Below are 20155 nucleotides of genomic sequence, written 5' to 3'. Positions count from 1 at the left end.
CAAATAAAATAGGTTTACTCAAATCACATATACTTATCTTCTTGGAGATGTGTGTGGATCCCCAAGGCTATGTTCACACACTTCTTTTTATTTTTTAAAATATGCTTTATTGATTATGCTGTTACAGTTGTCCCAATTTCTTTTTCCTTTCTTTCCTGCCACTCAGTGACAACTCTCTCTCCAGTTGCCCCCCCCCCCACTTAGTCCATGCCCATTGGTTGTGCATACAGTTCTTCTCAACATCTTCCTGTCTACTCCACTCCCTCCTACCATGCTTCTTAATTCCTATACCATCTCCTTCCCTTTCCCCCCTTCCCCCTCCCTGCTGACCTCCCCCCAAAATGTTCCCCATACCTATAATTCTTTTCCCACTCTCGTTGCCTACTTACTTTGCCTTTGTTTCAGTTTCCTAGCTTCTGTTGTTGGTTATTGTGGTACAGTTTTCATTTTAATATTCATCATTTTGATCCTCTTTCTCCTAGACAAGTCCCTTTAACATTTCACATAACAGTGGTTTGGATCTGATGAACTCCTTCAGTTTTACTTTGTCCTGGAAGCACTTTCTCTGCCCTTCTATTCTGAATGACAGCTTCGCTGGATAGAGTATTTGTGGCTATAGGTTTTTGCTTTTCATTACTTTGAATATTTCTTGCCAGTCCCATCTTGCCTGGAGTTTCTTTTAAGAAATCAGCTGATAGTCTTATTGGGAACCCTTTGTACATAATTCTCTTCTTCTCTCTTGCTGCTTTTAAGATTCTCTCTTTATCCTTAATTTTTGACATTTTGATTGTAATGTGTTTGGTGTGGTTCTCCCTGGGTCCAGTTTATTTGGAATTCTTTGTGCTTCCTGGACCTGTATGTCTATTTCCTTCCCCAAGTTAGGAAAATTCTGCTTCATTATTTTTTCACATAATTTTTCAATCTCTAGTTCTTCTTCTTCACCTTCTGGGAACCCTATGATTTGGATGTTGGTTCGCTTATAGCTGTCCGATAAGTTTCTGAGCCTCTCCTCATTTTCCTTACTTTTCATTTCCTCTTTCCGCACTGGTTGACTGTTTGTTCCTTCCCTATGTTCCGATTTGTTGATTTGATCCCTGGTTTTCTTTCCCTCAGCATTAGTTTCATATTTTTTTAATTTCAACAGGACTAGCCTTCATTCCTTCCCCATCAAGATCTGCTGTTAGGTCTGTAAGCATTTTTATAACCAAAGCTCTGAACTGTGCCTCGGAAAGATTTCTTATCTGCTGCTTCATTAGATTATACATTTGCTGTCTGGTCAGCAGTGTCACCAGGATCTATATCATAATTTGTGCCATTCTGACAGTTTTGTGTTTACCTTTGCTTCCTGGGCAGGGTTGTCACACCTCCTACCCTATAGGGGGCAGAGCCCCGTGCACTTGTCACAACTGGGGGACCCTTCATACCACGGTATGGTGTTTTCTGTGGGGGTGGGAGTCCAAGATGGACTTATGTCATTCACTCTCTGCTGAGAGACCGGGAGCCTTCTCCTCTGTCCCCACCCACTCTGGGCCTCACAGTCCAAGGCAATGGAGGTCTGCCTTCCCCGGCATTTGAATCACAAGCTGACGGGTCTGATCTGCAGCCGGGGATGCTCCCCAAGTGCTTCTCACCTCTCCTTAAATACGAGTGTCTGCTTACTGCTGTCCCGCTGCTGTCGCGACTGCCGCTATTGCAGCTGCCAGCACAGCTTGACCTCTCCACCTGGCTTCGCCCCTCCTGCCTGTCTGAATGAGTACCACTTCTTTATAACTTCATATGTTGGACTTCCATTGATTTTCTGGAACTTCTGGTTATTTCTGGTTTTGTGGTAGTTGTATTCCTTCTTAGTTATGGCGGGAGATGGAGTGTGTCAGTCTAGGCCTCCATCTTGGCTGGAAGTCTCCTGTCCACACACTTCTATTACCTGCTCCTGGATCCTCCCTTCCTCCTGGCACCTTGCCCTGGGCTTGACGGCTACTCTGTCATGAAGAGTTGAATGGGTGACAGGTGCTTTTCCATGCCTCTCAAATATGTCTCAGGTAGATCAGTGAGGCATAGACTCTGACTGAAGATGTAAGACAGTGGAAGAGACTTGGATGGCAACAGAACTGCTGATGATGTAAGATGGAACATTTGACTTCTTTCATATTTTTTGGCTGTTATAACGAATTTCATGGGAGAGACCAAAATTCTGCCACCCTGAAGGTGCTTTTGGGGATGTTAACTTTAAGTGCATGTATTCAACTTCAATTTTTCTCCTGTGAATCTATCTCTGTTAATTTGGTTATTAGCCCAGCAAGAAGAACTTAGAAGGTGGAGTGCTCCTAACCATGTCTGGATCGATGCTGCTCAATTTGAATTGAGTTTTGCTTAAATAATTTAAAAAATCTTAGAATTTTTAATATGCCTCAGTTGATCTTTTGACACATGGGGCATACTAATATTAAAAATATAATTTATCCAAAATTTAAATTTATCTGGGTGTCCTATATTTTTGTTTGCTTAATCTGGCAACCCTACTTCCAATGTACACAAAAATATATAAAATATTGTGCTCCACGAATGTTTTTGAGTTCACTATCTGGCTGTATATACAGAATCTGGCATATTTTGATGCTGTTGCCAATACCTAGTGAATATTTTCCTTCCATGTAAATTATTCCAGGGAAGTTTTAAGAGCTCTGCAGAGAAGTCTGCCATAACACAGCATTGATCTCAGTATGCTGTCCACAATCCCACTGCTTTTCTGTTTCTCCCAAGTGGGATCCCACTGGCCCCCTATCTGAAGCAAGCAGGGAAGGCACCCCAGCTGCCCTATACAGCCTGTAGCTTAAGATAACACAGTACTAATTGGTAGCTAGAGGCAAGGGCTCAGTATGGCTAGAAGGGACAATTTAGGGCCTACTGTTAACATCAGTCTGAAAATAAGTAGGTGAAGCCTTCCTCTCTCTGCACATGAGGGCTGGGTTCCATTCAGGCTCTGAGTGTAGTGTGGACAAAGCAGACTAGGGGAGAGGGCCAAATCCCATTCAAGGTGGTTCCAGGAAGTTTTTACCTGCTGGGGTTATTCCCAGCATGGAAATTTGAGAAAGATAGTTTCTGGAACTGAGGAATACTTTTTTTTGGCATAGAAAGCAAATGAAGGATTTTTCTATTTTTAAAAGCTGCAGAACTTCATCATTTTGGAATCAAATGAAATAAAAACTTATTCTGAGCACCTTCTATGCACAAGACATCGATAACATCCTCTATTTTTATGTCACTCTTCTGTGGCTCCTTGTGTTTCACAACATGTTCCTCTCTTCAACCCAAACTGATAGTAATCTCTCTTTTCTTTGTGTTGCCTCCAAATTTATTAACACACTTAATTTAACACATTCAGCTTTACATTAGAGATCTTTAGAATTCAAGTCCCGTTTTCTCTGCACAATCCAAGACTAAATTTGTCTTTAATTCTAATGATCCTCAGGTTTTTGAATTGATATTTTACCAAGAGCATTAAATCATGCTTCTGCTTCAGTTCATAAGAACAGATTTCCAGTCTGACTGATCATCTTTACTGCGCAGCATGAGAAAAACAGATCGTTTTATTATACCTGCTCATCCATGGAACTGCATAAATCGATTCACTAATTATTTTTGTTTTCCAGCAACATTTTAAATCCTTACCATTCGATTATTTAAAAAACACAATCCTCATTCAATTTCTTAGCATTTTATTTGGGAGCGGATTGTTTCTTGGGCTACAAGGTTGTCTCATGCACGTGTATTATCTGGGCCATCTCACCTCAGGAGTGTGTTTCTATTTCTCTGCGCAGGGTGCAGTCGTGACATGTACTCTCATGTGACCCCAATTCCCATGCTGCACTTGTGTCAATATTAAGCTGTTGTATTACAGTGAAGTTAGTAATACATTTTTCATTCTTTTGTTATCCCCCCTCCCACTCCCATATTTTGGCTGGTGCTTTCCCCCCAGATACTGCTGATAGTGAGCAGAGCCAATCGCACACAGAAAGAGTTTGTCACGGTCACTCCTCTAGCAAGGAATTGTATTACTCTCCTATGACTTTAAAAATTCTGCTTTGATTTAAATGCATTTCTTTTCTCCTCTTTGAAGTCAAGGAATACTGTAGCAGCTCCAGAGTCCCACCCCAAAGCCCTCTTATCCTTGATAATGTGATAATGTCATCATGAATACAGCTCCAAAGAGAACCTCTTTACGGGAGCCTCTACCTCACTATAATTATTCAGCCTAGCGTTATTCTCTCTGATCTGAAGACTTCTTTGAAGTCAGTGTGAAGCCTTCAGCATAAGGAAAGGGTGGCTAACCCAGTACTAAAAAGGGAGGCTTCAATGACAGGCAATTTCCTCTCTCTTTTTCCTCAAGTCTGTGTGAGCTGTTTGCAAGAGATTACCTGTTCTTGGCTGGTTTAATGTAATTTAATTATATCTCTATTATATTTTTTGGCCAAATATTTTGAATATTTATGGTAGTGTATCTGATGGTATTTAACGTAGCCAAATTATTCAACTACATACCTTATTTAAAAATGCATGTGAGCCTAATTTAAAAAATAGCTTTTTGATACACAATAAACTGCTCATATTTAAAGTCTACAATGTGGTGCATTTTGACATATGTATGGATTAGTGAAACCATTGCTGTGATTAAGATAATGAATGTATCCATTACCTTTAAATGTTTCTTTGTGCTTTTTTGATATCCCTTTTCATTTCACCTTTCTTTGGCATCTTTATAAACCTCAGGCAACCACTGGTTTATTAAAATATTTTTATTAATGTTGGCAGTGATATTGATCCTTGGTTCAGAACCTTGGTTCTTGAGTTTGGCAAAAAATAACTCAGAGCCAAGAACTCTAGCACAAGAGGAAAGTCACAGAGTCAGAAGAAGTGAGCCAGATGGGCTGCATGGATTCAGGAAACAAGTTACAGAGGCAAAAGAAGGGCCCTTAGAGCTTAGGGGGAAAAAAAGCAAAGATACACACCTGAAGCAGGAAGGTACAGGCATGCTCTAGAGCAGCGGTTCTCAACCTGTGGGTTGTGACCCCACAGGGGTCGCCTAAGACCATCAGAAAACACGTATATAATTACATATTGTTTTTGTGATTAATCACTATGCTTTAGTTATGGTTGGGGATCACCACAACATGAGGAACTGTATTAAATGGTTGTGGCATTAGGAAGGTTGAGAACCATTGCTCTAGAGAGAAAAAGCATATGCTGGGTCCTTTGCCTTACGGGTTTTTATCTGTTTTCTAAAGCCAGGAATTTTAGAGGAGGTCTCAGGGGAGGGTCTCAATAGAATATTCAACAGCTTTCCAGGCATGTCCTTCAAATATGCTGATTCATCAAAATGAACATGTAGGGCCAAAGTCATAGTCTCTACTGATTGTTTGGCACTAGGGTAGGAGGTCATTGGTCATTGCATCTGGTCCTTATGCAAGCCATGGTCACTTTGTTTGGTTTTGCTGATTTTCTGGGCCTGGAGCTGAAACAAAACTGAGATCTAGATGTTATCTATAGTTTGACCAAAACTCTGTCTCTGTGGTCAACAGACCCAAGGCTTTGGTGCTAAGATTATCTGATGCTTATCAGAACCTCATTTCCTGAGGGTTTAATGGTTAAGAGAGTGGCTGTGCAAGGGAGAAGGAGGCAGGCAACTCATGGTGCTAGATGAGGCCAGCTTGAATCAGCTGTCTGTCTCAGTTTCCCCATTCCACCTGCCAAGTAATTTTCCTGACTTCTTACTATCTTGTCACATTAAGACTATTTTTTGAAGAGCAGTTTTAGGTTCACAGTAAAATTGAAGGGCAGGTATAGAAATTTTTCTATCTACTCTTTGCACCCACTCAGGCATAGGTTCCCCCGTTACCAACCGACATCCCCCACCAGAGTGGTGTATTTGTTATAACTTATGAACCTACACTGACACATCATAATCACCCAAAGTTCATAGTTTACATATGGGTGCACTCTGGGTCTTGAACAGTGATTTACTTTTTGTCGCTATAATTTAGTTTCTATTTTCTATAATTTTATATAAATGAATCACAGAGCATGTGTTCTTTTTGTCTGGCTTCTTCCACCAGCATAATTATTCTGAGGCTTATCCATGGAGTAAAATAGATTCATTTTTATTGGATTCCATACTATGGATATACCACAATTTGTTTATCCATTTGCCTCCTGAGACACACTCGGGCTATTCCTAGTTTGGGGCTATCACACATAATATTGCTATAAACAATCTTGTATAAGTCTTTGTACAGGTGTTGACTTTCATTTCTTTTGGGTATATATCTTGAAGTGGATTGGCTGGGTCATATGCTAGGTAGTCTAACTTTAAATGAACTTGCTGTTTTCCTAAGGGGTTGTATCATTTTACATTCCCATTAACATTCCAGTTACATTACAACCTCCCCAACATTCAGTATAGTCAGTCTTTTTAATTTTTGCTATTATAAAATGCTGTGCCTTTTCATGTAATTATTTACTATATATCTTGTTTGGTGAAGTATCTGCTTAAATAATTTTGTCCACTTAAAAAATTGAACTGTTTGTTTTTTATTATTAAATTTTGACAATTCTTTATATGTTTGGGATACAAGTTCTTCCTCAGAAATGTGATTTGTCAATATTTTCTCCCAGTTCATGTCTTCTCTTTTCATTGTCTTAACAATACCCTTTAAACTGCAGGAGGTCTTTATTTCAATGGACTCCAACTTAACAATTTTTATCTAGGGACAAATGCTTTTGGTGTCATATTTAAGAAATCTTTACCCAACCTCAGAATTTTTCTTCATTTTTTTCCCCCCTAGAAGTGTTTGACTGCATGCATGAATCCATTTCTGGACTCTGCATTTTGTTCCACTTGTCCAACAGCTGCCAATACCTATTGCCATGATCACTACAGCTTTTTAATGCCTTCAAATCAGGTAATAGAAGCTGTAGAACTTTGTTCTTTATCCAAGTTGTTTAAGTTATTCTAGGTCATATGCATTTGTAAATGAATTTTAAAATCAGTTTGCCTCATTTTTTATGCAGTAAAATGTATTATAATATAAATTTCCTTTTAATCATCTGAAATGTACAGATCAGTGGCATTGAGAACATTCATATATTCCCAACAACCCAGTTCAGATTTCAGTTACTATGATATATTAACTTAAAGTAACTATATAAAGAACAAATGTTGCTGTTAGTTCTTCAGGCCATAAATCATTATGTAAATTAAAGATTAAAGGGAATCAAAGTTTTGCCACCCCAAAGCTGCCCTTTTCGAGATATTGATTTTAAGCTGTTTATTAAAAAGCAAGACTCAGAAAGAACTTTTGACACTCCTCCCTTTCCTGCTCAAGAGATTCAGACAGAAAAACCTGCTTCAGGAAAGAGATCTTAGGATGTTCCCTATAGCCTAATTTGAATTAACTATGGTAAATAAGAGGGCTTCATTGTTCCTGAGTTGCCTAACAAGAACCTTTTGCCATACTATGTCCTGCTCTACCTCAACTACCTGTAAATCACCCATTTTCACTTCTGAAACCTAAGATCCCATTGCTCTTTCTTTTCTCCTTTGTCCAAAAATGTCTTATATATCTAATGTTGTCTCACTGTTGTTGGAATTTTCATACTGATGTGAATCTCCCATGTGTATGTATTAAAACTTGATTTTCTCCTGTTAATCTGTCTCTGTCAAGTTCATTATTAGCTCAGTCTAGCAGAATTTAGAAGGTGGGAGAAAAATTAGTCATATTTTTTAAAGGTCCCACAGGATGCACAGTATGATCAACGAGCAATTGCATCACTTCTTTCAAAGGCTGCTGGTGATTGGTCATTGCACATCTTTTATCCAGTTCACACACAGACAGCAGAGCAAATGGTTGTGTTGCATTCTTGATTCTCATCAATAGACCCTCATGACATTTCACTAAAATAGATAACCGAAAAGGCAGAATTGGCCAACAAAAATTAAAGAGCAGGAAAAAAATCAAAAGGTGTTAATGCTCAAAGTGAAATTCAGGTAGAATTTCTAGAAGTGATCGACCATGAGAATGTGGACATCACTACCATTTGAGAGACTGAAGGTACGCAGTCAGGAAACTTAGTGAGGGTGCATGCATTGCCAGGAAGGAGGAATGTGCTTGTAATGAAAAGGACGAAGATGTCTTCCTAAATTGAAACCGCAGACGCATTAAACACTAACAACCCCTTCCCCCTTCCCTCAGTTACTGACAATCACCATTCTACTTTATGTTACTATGAATTTGACTGTTCTAGGTACCTCATATGAATGGCATCACATAGTATTTGTCCTTTGGTGACTGGTTTATTTCACTTAGCATAATGTCTTCAAGTTTATCCATTTTGTAGTATCTGTCAGAATTTCCTTCCTTTATATGGCTGAATAATAATCCATTGTATGTATATTGTATGTGTATAATTTTGCTTATCCATTTATTTGTCATTGGATAACTGGTTTGCTTCTACATTTTATCTATTATTATATCTATGTGTGTACAAATATCTATTTGAACTCCTGCTTTCAATTATTTTTATATATATATTCAGAGGTGAAATTACTGGATTTTTAATTTTCCGAGGAACCTCCATACTGTTTCTACAGTGGCTGCATCATTAAACATTTCTACCATGCACAAGGGTTTCAGTTTCTCTATGTCCCTTCTAACATGTATTTTATTTAAGAAAAAGATAATCATCTTAATGGGTCTGAAGTAGTATCTTATGAGTTTGTTTTGTATTTCCCTAAAGATTAGTGATGTTTAGCATCTTTTCATGTGTTTATAAACCGTTTGTATATCTTCTTCAGAGATATGTCTAAATCAAGTCCTTTGCCCATTTTAAGATCAGGTTTTTGTTTTTTGTTTTGGCTGTTGTTACTGAATGTAAGAGCTCTTCAAGTTTTCTAAATATTAACCCCTGACCAGATAATTACTTGCAAATAATTTTTCCATTCTGTGAAATGCATTTCACTCTGTTGAAACCTGTTGATAGTGTCCTTGGATGCATAAGCTTGCCTAATTTTTAAGCTTCAAATGGGCCACTTGACGTAATCAGGTGCCTTCAATAAAATTAAGTTAATGTTGCTGATGAAGGACTGCTAAACAGAAATAGCTGTATTAGTTATCTATTGATATATAACAAATATCCCAAAATGGAGTGGCTTAAAACAACCCTAAACATTTTAAAACTTTCACAGCTTCCGCGTGGCAGGAACTTGAGAGTGGTTTGGGGAGCAATCTGACTTGGATTTCTCGGGAGTTTCAGTCAAAGTTTGGTCAGGGAAGCAGTCATCTTAAGCCTTAAATGGGGCTGAAAGATGTCCCCATGTGGCTCACTCACAGGTCTGGCAAATTGGTGCTTGCTATATTGGTAGGGGGACTCCATTCTCCCCACGTGGGGCTCTGAATGGGGCAGCTTGGGTGTCATCATGACCTGATGGCCACTCAAGAATAATGACGGAATCTGCGATACCTTTTGTGACTTACCCTCAGAAGGAAAAAGTAGGTTGATAGGACAAAATTGAAAGTATGGTTTCTGTTTTGTTTTGCCTGGTTTTATTTATTTATTTATTTTTCATTCTCAAGACTGTATTATTTGGCTGAGATTGAGGATCAGACTATGATGGAATTCTTTTTCATAATTGGTTTCCTGATTTTCTGACAATGTGGAGATACCCAGAAGCTGTTGGAATTGTTAAAGGGAGCCCAATGTAAGCAGAGGTCTTTTGTGTTCAGGTGAAGGTGTATGGGCCACACCTAGGAGATCCTGTCTGAGTCTATCCAGGACCCAGAGAAGTTCTGGCACTTTAATGACTGGTTTCTCCAGAGACAGTACCACAAGCTAGAAGGTGATGCTCTTTTTGGAGGGTGTGGTGATGTAGCTTCTCCAAAGGCTTCATAGGCAAGAGAATGAGGCAAGTGGGAGCACAAACAGAAAAAGCCAATCACAGGTGGTACAGAGTTGGTACTGCATCTGGCAAATGAGGATATCAGGACATGGATGGAAGCCTTTTGGGGATGTCTGGGGACAACTGGGTGTCCACTATTGACAATCCAACCATTGGTATTCTTAGCTATCATAACTTGAGTATAAAAAACAATATGACCTTATTTGTAGATGATTATTATTGACACATTGGCTATTTTTTTCAAAATAAATCACAACCAGCATTTTCTAACATCCAGGCAAAGAGAATATTAAGTGTTTTATTCCTTCACAAGAACATCCACAGCAAGCATTCAAACAAACTGTGCTTGATCTAAATGGTGCCATAGTATTTATTCCATTTGTTATTAGTAGAGCCTGTGTTATTTTTCATACGTTCAAAACGTATGGCTGCTGTTGCTCAGTGAACTGAATGTCAGCCTGAAAGCCAAGTGTCGCTGGTTCGATTCCCAGTCAGGGCACATGACTAGGTTGCACGTCAGGTCCCCAGCTGGGGGTGCGAGTGAGAGGCAACCACACAGTGATGTTTCTCTCCCTCTCTTTCTCCTTTCCTCTCCCTCTTAAAATAAACAAACAAACAAATAAATAATTAGAAAAAAACAGGCAGAAAAATTCCCTATGCTTTTATTAAGTCATACAGGGCCTTTTGGTTGAAATTAATATCTGGCCAAAGTTTAAGCAATCTGTGGAATTTTATTTTTATAAACTGTTTTTAGAATTAGAATCTTGAAAGCATCCAGACACCTTTGGTTTTAGAATATTTCTCAGTTTACAGAATCGCATTAAATGACATCAAAAAGGAGATATATTTGGGCTGGAATTGCAGTTGAAAATAGAATTCTTGCAAGGAATAAATAAACTATTAGAATTAAGGGTGATTAGAACAGAAATGAAGTAGCAGAGGCCTCCAGCACAGTGTCGCTGTGCATTTACACATCTCTTGGTAAGACACTAATTCTCCAAAATGAGTCTCCTCTCCAGGTGCTTCTGTGGCTTCATGATCCAGTGGTGGTCCCAAAAGGCAGAGGTATAAAACGATCAACACTGCTCCCTCTAGCAAGAGTCGGATGTTTGGTTGAGATTATGGCATGCTAAAATATTTCAATTTGCTTAAGTTTCAGCAACTTAATTTCATAGCAGCAGGAACCTAATTGTTTAAGCAAACTTTCTCCTTTTTCAGCCTTCAGTGAGATCCTGGCTGCAGGGAAGTGTTCACTTCTCATGGGAATAATGATGAGAATGCAATTATAATTCCCCCTAGTCCACAAATAAGGCTCACTGTGCCCAAGTGCTTTGAAAAAAGAAAGGTATATAAATGCTGAATACAACATAAAGTGCCAAGATACTCTAGGTGGGGAAAAAGTAACTAAAAGAAGACTGGAAAAGGCACCATATGAAAGAAATAATAAATCCCATTTTTATATTAATTAAGAATGAAAGGACCTGAATAGACATCTTTCCAAAGAGGACATACAGATGGCCAATAGATATTTGAAAAGAGGCTCAACATCACCAATCCTCAGAGAAATGCAAATTAAAACCAGAATGAGATATCATCTCACATCTGTCAGAATGGCTATAATCAATAAATCAACAAACAACAAGTTCTGGTGGGGATGTGGAGAAAATGGAACATTTTTGCACCGTTGGTGGGAATGCAGACTGGTGCAGCCACTGTGGAAAGCAGTATGGAGGTACCTTAAAAAATAAAAAATGGAACTGCCTTTTGACTCAGCGATCCCACTTCTGGAAGTATATTTGAAGGAACCCAAAACACTAATTCAAAACAACATAAGCACCACTATGTTCATTGCAGCATTATTTACAATTGCCAAGATATGGAAGAAGACTAAGTGTCCTTCAGTAGATGAGTGGATAAAACAACTGTGGGGCATTTACACAATGGAATACTAGTTGGCCCTGAAAAAGAAGAAAAATTGTACCCTTTGCAACAGTACTGATGGACCTGGAGAACATTATGTTAAGTGAAATAAGCCAGTCAGAGAAAGACAAATGCCATATGATTTCACTTATATGTATAATCTAAAGAACAAACTGAACTAACATGCAAAATAGAGACAGACTAATAGATAGAGAGCAGGCTGACAGCTATTGTGGGGGGAGGTTAGAGGGTGGAGGGACTGAGCAACAAGGAGAAAGGACTCGTGGACATGGCCAATGGTGCGGTGATTGTGGAGGGGAGGGGGGTATAAGGGGACCAGATGGTAATGGAAAAAAATACAATAAAAATTAAAAAAACATAAAAAAACCCATTTAACTTTCATTAAGAATAGCAAAGTGAAAGTAATGATTAACCATGGCCGCTAATTATCATGTAATTACCATGTAGGATCACCATTTAAATATTATATTTACTCTATAAAATCTTCCAATAGTCTTAACAAAAAAACTAATGTGTAATGTCGGTCCTCACTAGATAAACAGAGCAGTGCTAAATACTGTCCCCATAGCTTGGGAATTAATTACCTGGCTGAATTACAAGCTCTGTTTTGCACACGAGAAAGCATCAGATAAATGATTCACAAGTCATAGCTGAGCTGAAACTTGGGAAAACTCTGAGGAATACTTGAAACAATTAAATCGAGCAAAAGGCTTCAATATTGGGGAAAAGATAGCATCTGTGGGAGTTTTAGGAGGGATGAAGCAAATAAATAGGAGAAAACCAGATTACTGAATAAAAGTTTTGAGAAGTTTTGTAGGAAATTGCTGAGTTTTAAAGTAATGTGATTGTCTTAACCTCACATTTTTTAATGATGCTTCCAAATGGCAAGAGACCGGACCTGTCAGTGATTTGCTGTTTTACTTTCTTTTTCAGCGTCTTATGGTTGGTGTGAAAATTCCATGCTTTACCTCTGTAATGTTCAAACATTTTAAAGACAATGTGTGATTGGGTGTTATTTGTTAAGCAAACAGACAAAAAATATATGGGTACATACTTAAAAAAGATTCTTAATACCACTGAGAAATTAAAGGAGCAGGTGAGGGTCAAGCAGTGGGAAATAAATTTGTGTTTCATGTTTTTTCCTCTCTTTTCTCTAGACCCCTTGGCACAGAGAACAATTTTACATTTCTTTATTTTCCTTATATGCAAAATAAACATAAAATGTCCAGTATTCAAAAGAGAGACATCATTCAAGGGTGAGTATGAGTGCTCTGCCTATGTTGTGTACCAGGACTAATCTCTAGTGTGGGGAATGACCTCGGGTGACAACAAACTCACAACTCTCAACAACTGAATCTAAAAAATAAAAACAAAACAAAACAAACAAACAAAAAAATTCAGTTAGAAAGGGATGGCTTGATCTAATCAGAAAGGCCCCACGTTATCGTTAAGGATGTGTAGTATGCTCTCTGCCAGCGATTTTCCACTTTTTTCATCTTATGGCACACATAAACTAATTACTAGAATTCTGCAGAACACAAAAAAAGTTTTTGCCATCTGACAAAAAAATAGGTATAATTTTGATTCATTTCACACTGTATGGCTATTGTTCTGTGGGCTGTTGTCATTTTTTTTTTCCTTTTCTATTTGGCAATCTAAAGGAAAAGAGGTCAGTGCCCATGCCTAAATAGTCAGGTACTTCAAGTTTAAAAAAATTTTGTGACACACTAGTTGAAAATTGTTGCTCTTGTATTTCTGTTTGGCACATAGTGGGCACTTGATACACATCTATGGAGGAATTTCTCCAGCCTGAGCCTTTGATAACATTAGAGATCTTCATAACATGCAATGGACTCATCGTATCTTAATGATTTATTAAATCATTATTGTCACATAACAAACATGATTGATTTTTAGGGAGGCCGTCATGAAGAATAATGAAATACTACTTATGGAAGATTCTTGAATTTCTTAAGTAAAAAGTGCCATCTAATTGGAAGATATTATATTTTAAAACGTGGCCAAGAGGGGAGAGAAATAACCACATGGTTGCAGTATGTGAATCATCTTTCATTCTTGCCGCAGTATTGAACAGTCTTATTTCTCTTAAAGGGGTTCAGAACAGGCCTCCCCAAGATGTGCCGCTTTGGCATGTGAATTATTGTTGAGCTGAAGGCAATTGAGACTCTGTAAGCTCCTGAGAAACTTTTACCTCTTCCTTGAAGGATTTAAATCAGGGGTCTTGTCCATAACGAATATCACCAGAAATAACCTTCTATGACCAATCAGTAGGAGGGGGAAGCAAACTTCAAATTATTGAACATCTGCTCTTCTTTTCATCCTGAAAATGACCTTCCTCTCCTTGGAAGCCCCAAGGTGCCTTACCTCATCTTTAGCTCTGAATGCCATATATACCTTATTTTCTCTTTCTGACACTGAACCTCGGATGTATGTGGGGGTCTCTGACTCATGTATGTAGGGGTTCATATGTGCATATATAATTAAATTTGGTTATTTTCACCTGTTAATCTGTGTCATGTAGACTTAATTATTAGACCAGCCAAAAGAACCTTGAAGAATAAAGTTTCTTCCTCCACCCTAGCCTTCTTGTTATATTTTAAGAAAGAATTAGAAATAATGATTGTTTTTAGAGGAACTGCTTCTATACAGAAGTCCTAGCCATTTAGGCAGGATGAGTCTTTTGAGAATTCATCATTTTCTGCTTTTGGGGAGGAAGTCTATATGATAGGCCATGGTGTCCCTGAACTCAATGATAGTTTTCAATAAAGCATCTGAACACTATAGTTTTAAGAGCATTGGAAAGAAGTGCTGGCTGCTTTCGATGGCTAAGGTTGTTATGCTATGGCTTTTATTTGCTGGGCAGTTTTATGAGAGGAAACTGATTTATAGTCATCAAGGGAGAAAGGTCAATTTGTAGGATGTAGATTTTTCATTCATCACCACAGTTTATAGCCTTGTTGGTGATTTTATTTTCTGATATAAAACTAGTGATTTTGGTCTTATTAAGGCTTTTCCTCAACTGACATATTTTTCTGACACAATCAAGAGGAGCTGCATATGTCAGAGAATGTGTTCTTCCATTTCAGCTCTATGAGTCAGGGAGAGCTGATTCCATGCTGAACAATGAGGAAGCACTCATTAACGAACTTGGGGTGGTCTGGCTTTGCTACTGAAATACCCCCCCCCCTCTTCCTCCTCCTCTTCTTCCTCTTCCACCCCTTTTCCTCTCTACACCTCCTTCCACTGCCACCAATTTCAAGATTCTGAGCTAATCCATGGAGTCAATAGAGCTGGATGCCACTAGGGATATAACACAAAGAAGGCACTTTGGGAGATATGTGAAGAAGTAATTTCACAGCTGACAGAGGTGAAACAACCATTCTGCCTCAGACCTCTGATTTAACCTTGGTGTGCATGAAGTATAACCATAGGAAATCTTCAAAGGTCATTGCATCCTGCTAAGAAACTCTAAGTCAATATGTAAAGTCAAAACCATTTGTAACTTGTATATAGGTCACAGTGTAGCCTACAGCATCACTAAGTATAATTGGTAAATAGAACATATATTACCGTACATATTAAATAATGCTGTGTGTTAGCTATGAGCTCTACTTCCTTTTCTGTTAAATCATAATCCCTATGACAACATTATAAACTATATAAAATACTTTATAAATAAGTAAACTATATAAGATACATAGTGAATTTATTTTTATTTAACTCTTCTCTCAAGCTCATGATGTTTGAATTGTTATATATAGATTGCTGGACTCTAACTTACTGTCATAGTCAGTCATTAGTTATGAGAAGTTAAGGCTTGTGTTATTTTGTTCATCATTTATATTTCTAGGGCCCAACACAGTGCTGGGCATAATAAATATTTTCTTCAGAATTGAAATTTATTGGTAAAGAAAAATCAGGCAAAATCTTTTCTTTGTGGGCTCTCAAATTCTAGATGGGAAGTCTGTATATGTCTCCCAGATCTGACTCTCCCTGAACCCACATAAAGTTGTCACTTGTAACCCAATTTATCTAAAACCAATCTCAGCATCCTCCCTTTTCCCTTCTTACCATCCCTTTATTTGTCCTGATACTGTTTACACAGACACTGCAATGAAAACCTCATAGTCACATTTGATGTCTTTCTCCTTGCAAAAAATGACAAGTCAATAAAAATGTCCTAGGAAGTTTTCTTTACAAATGCTTCATGCATTCAAAATAACTGTTACTTAATTTAGTCCTTCTCCCATTTAGTATTTATTTGTCGGTTGATCTTTCCATTTTATCCTGTTCAGAAATCATGAGCACCTCACTACATTATATCAGAAAAAGGAGTACACCTTGGTCTGCATACAGGGTTCTCCAGAGTGGGTCTCCAATGCACGGTCCAGTTTAACTCCAGGGGTCCAAACACAATCCTTTGCCACTCTCTGTCTTCTCCTTTGTATCTGGAAGTTGGCTCATGCTGAAGGCCCTGCCATGACTGCCCCAAACCTTCCTATCAGGAACGATGTAGCAGATGGGTTGAGCTTTGGATAGCCAGGCCACAGTTAACAATTCCAGCTCTACTCACTGAACATTTAAACTATCCCTTTTAAAGTGAGTTACATTTTCAAGTTCTATAGACCATCCTGTACAACTGAACTCTTGGGGGGGTTGATGTCTTTGGTTTTATAGCTCTTAACTTGGATAACAGGTGCCATAAAATGCAAGATGAAATTTTAGAAAATAAAATGTTATCAATACCATATTTAGTGTCAGTGGCAAAACACAGGATAATACAGTCTCCTGATCTGCATTCTCTGGTGTCCCTGATACACTTGGGGTGAAAGCTGGTTCCAGTTTTTTTCCCTCCCCTTGGAGCTAGGGAGGACAGGCCTGCCCCACTCAGTCTGTAGAGCTGTCCTCTGCTGACGTGAGACCCTCCTGCGAAACTCCCATGGGGACCGCTATTGGACTACAATTAGCTGGTATGGTTAGCCATGGGGTGACTGCTCTGTATCTCTGTTATGTTTTTGCTGCTAGAGCCACCTGTCTGCAGTCTAGTCACTTTAACTGTCCCCATACAATGGGATTCACAGGGGAGTCTGTGGGGTGTCAGTAATTGCTGCTCTTTCAGCAGAGTACTTGGTTCATGTCACAACCTGTGGAATGAAGGGTCTCTTTGAAGAGGTTCCACCCACCTGCCACTCAGCCACCTCTGGTTTTGCAAAATGTCACTCAGCAAAAGGCTCAATGTGCCATTTACTGAGTAGCTAGCTGCTCATTCTTCTGTGATGAAGGGCAGTCAGTTCATCTCAAAGAAGGGATGACCTTCACTACAGTCGTGGGGACTTTCTAGTCTCCCTACAACTCTAGGGGTGAGTATCCCTTCTCTTGGGGGCTGGCTGTTTGTTCCTGGTGATAAGATACCATGCCTGTGCCCAGTGCTGACACTGGACTCCCAGCCGACTCAGTAAAACAGGTAGTTTCATTCATGATGGTGTATACTCTGATTCCCAGGTGAAGGTGAATTGTAAAACGCGTACTGTGTTTCAGATTTTTGTGTTTCGCGGAAATTAACATAAGGATGTTAGTTTTCACTTTTGCCGAATAGAACATTAATAAAAATCCGCTATCTTGTATTCTTTCATAAAACAGAAAAAGTCTATAATTATTGCATTAAAAAAGATGGTATTAAATTGAATAGATTTACCTTTATGATTCTTATTTTTGCAGTTCACTGGGGCTGGGGGAAAAGTGGGCCAAGAACTGGGTCTGGTTATAGGTCATTAACCACTATTATATGAACCTTGTTCATTTAATTGAGGTATTGTTGAAGGTCCTCTTTCAATTCATCAGCTGTGGTACCCTTCCCCCTCCTCTTTCCTATATAAATCCATATCTTTATAATACTATGTGAACAATTATTTATTGTCTTGTATTGTCCTCTAATGATTTCGTGTGTGAATATCTTCTCTTCCAACCAGACTGTAATGCTAGGTGAATAGAAGGTACTGAAAAACTAATGATTTGAATTAATTTTTGTGATACATACTAGTATGTTGTTTAGAGGGCTCTCAGCTGTTCACACACACACTTGTATGTGTGTGTGTGTGTGTGTGTGTGCATTTGCATGTATTGGAATTCTGTTGGGGTTCTCAATTTACATAGGTACATAAGTGAAGGATGCACAGTTTTGAAAAATTAAATGAGCTTTGTAAAATAAGAAGATAAGCTTTTGGAGTCAATTCTTCATCTTTGCCTCCATTTCCTAATGAGGCTGGAAAGATGAGTAGACAAGGATCTGTGTTTGAAGTATCTTTAAAGTCTATCATCATTTTTGATGATTTAATAATCATATAGGGTATAGCTGGTAATTGAGATTTTCTACAAAATAGAATTATTTTTCATTTTCATGTACTTTTTAATTTAAAAAATCATAAAAGTTTCTTCAGAGTGACAGCTAAACTTCAATATTTATAACATTCTAATTGTACTAGATGTTTAGAAAAAAATGAGTCTTCAAATAAAATTTAAGTGAAAAAGATTAAAATTCAGAATTAGGGACTTTATTTATTTGAATGAATGCTCACTTTTTGCTGGAAATTTTATGTCAGCCATAGTTTCCTTACATTTGACAGTCCTTGAAAAAGTACTTAATTTCTTTCTCAAAAATATATGAACAGTTTCATTATTTGAAAATAAGCCCTTTGGATCTGCACAACTACCTCCTGTCCCCCCTCCCAGTTTTACTCTACTTTTGACTATAAGCCAAACATACACCATCCATCTTGCAAATAAATGATTTAGTTTGGGTATAAGCTGGAGAACATATGAGTGAGCGAAAGGGATGAGTGACAGAGCATCATTATCTCTGGGACATTTTTAACTGCTATGATTTATGATATAATTTACATGGTTGATTTGTGATATGTGCTCAAGGCTGTTCGATCATTTACCTTTTTATGAATTCTTGTTTTCCTGAATGAGTTTTCACATTCATATGTATCAGGTCTTCTGAGTAAATTAAATCATATTTTCTTCCTTGAGATATAGCTCTTTAATAATCTTATAATTTTGTGATTGGATCCTTTTCTTTAAATAATATATTTCTACAGCTACTTAATGGAATATATTGTTAATGTCTGATTAATATTTTGAGGGGAGAAGAATAATATGACTTTTTTCCTTCAGGGAGAATGTAATATAACTTCATTATTGTTAACTCAACCTGCTCTAAAAGAGATTATGGATGTGACTAAAGAAAAATAGACACTGTTGATAAATAATCTCAGAATAGGAAAAAGGAAAAATCCTACTTCCCCCAAAACACTCACTATACATGTAAATTTTATTATATTTAATTAAAATGTTTGTTTTAAGAAGCATTTTCCACTTTTAGCTTTTCCTGATTAACTAATTCTGTCAACAAACATTTGTTGAGAGTCCATCAAGCCTTGTTCTGGGTGCTAGGATTATAGTCCAATAGTCTCCTTTATTCATGGGGGATACTTCTAAGACCCCCCAGTGGATATCCAAAAACATGGATGGCATGGAACCATATATATATATTATGCTTTTTCCTATACATACATATACTTTATGGCTTTTCTATGGCACACACAAATTTCAGTTTGGTGTCATTATTAAGTAAACTGATGGCTAGATGAACACAAGCACTGTGATACTGTAACAGTAGATCTGGTAATCAAGATAGCTACTAAGCGAATAACCCAGGGAGGGGTGTTGAGGGTGGTGGGGGTTGGGAGGGGGTGGGGGTGGGATTAGCACATACAGTGTGGACAAAATGGACTACATAAGATTTCATCACACTACTTAGAATGATGCACAATTTAAAACTTATACATTGTTCATTTCTGAAATTTTCCGTTTAATATTTTCCAACTATGGTTGATCACGAGTAGCTGAAACATTGGAACGTGAAACCATAGATAAGGGAGGACTACTGTAGCTGAAATGATAGAGAGAAAGCTGCTCTGACATTGTGTGGTTGATATTCTAAGGAATCCTGATGAACTAGTTTATATTTCTGAAAAGCTTGTTATGTGAGATTATTAAGCTTTATATAAAAGACTCAGATAGTTATGTATTACAGCCTAACCAGTAAAAGAACCAAAGCACCCTTTTTATAGATTTGGCATCTGTACAGTAGCAGGTGCATATTATGGTGAGTAAAACTAATTCAGCTATGAAGAAAGTAACACGGAAAACAGACACTGTTAGAATAGTTCTAAGAAGGCA

At 38.0% G+C, this 20155-nt stretch overlaps 1 protein-coding gene across 1 annotated transcript in view; it reads right to left on the bottom strand.

Moving 5' to 3' along the window:
- GALNTL6 (polypeptide N-acetylgalactosaminyltransferase like 6) overlaps nt 1-20155 on the bottom strand; it is a 100137-nt gene that overhangs the window by 57472 nt on the left and 22510 nt on the right. The window lies entirely within an intron of this gene.

The sequence above is a fragment of the Furipterus horrens genome, unplaced genomic scaffold, assembly GCF_987537825.1.
Source record: "Furipterus horrens unplaced genomic scaffold, mFurHor1.1.pri manual_scaffold_10, whole genome shotgun sequence".
Lineage (NCBI taxonomy): Eukaryota > Metazoa > Chordata > Mammalia > Chiroptera > Furipteridae > Furipterus > Furipterus horrens.
Note: the sequence above shows the minus strand (reverse complement) of the source record. Positions and strands in the feature narration are given on the sequence as shown.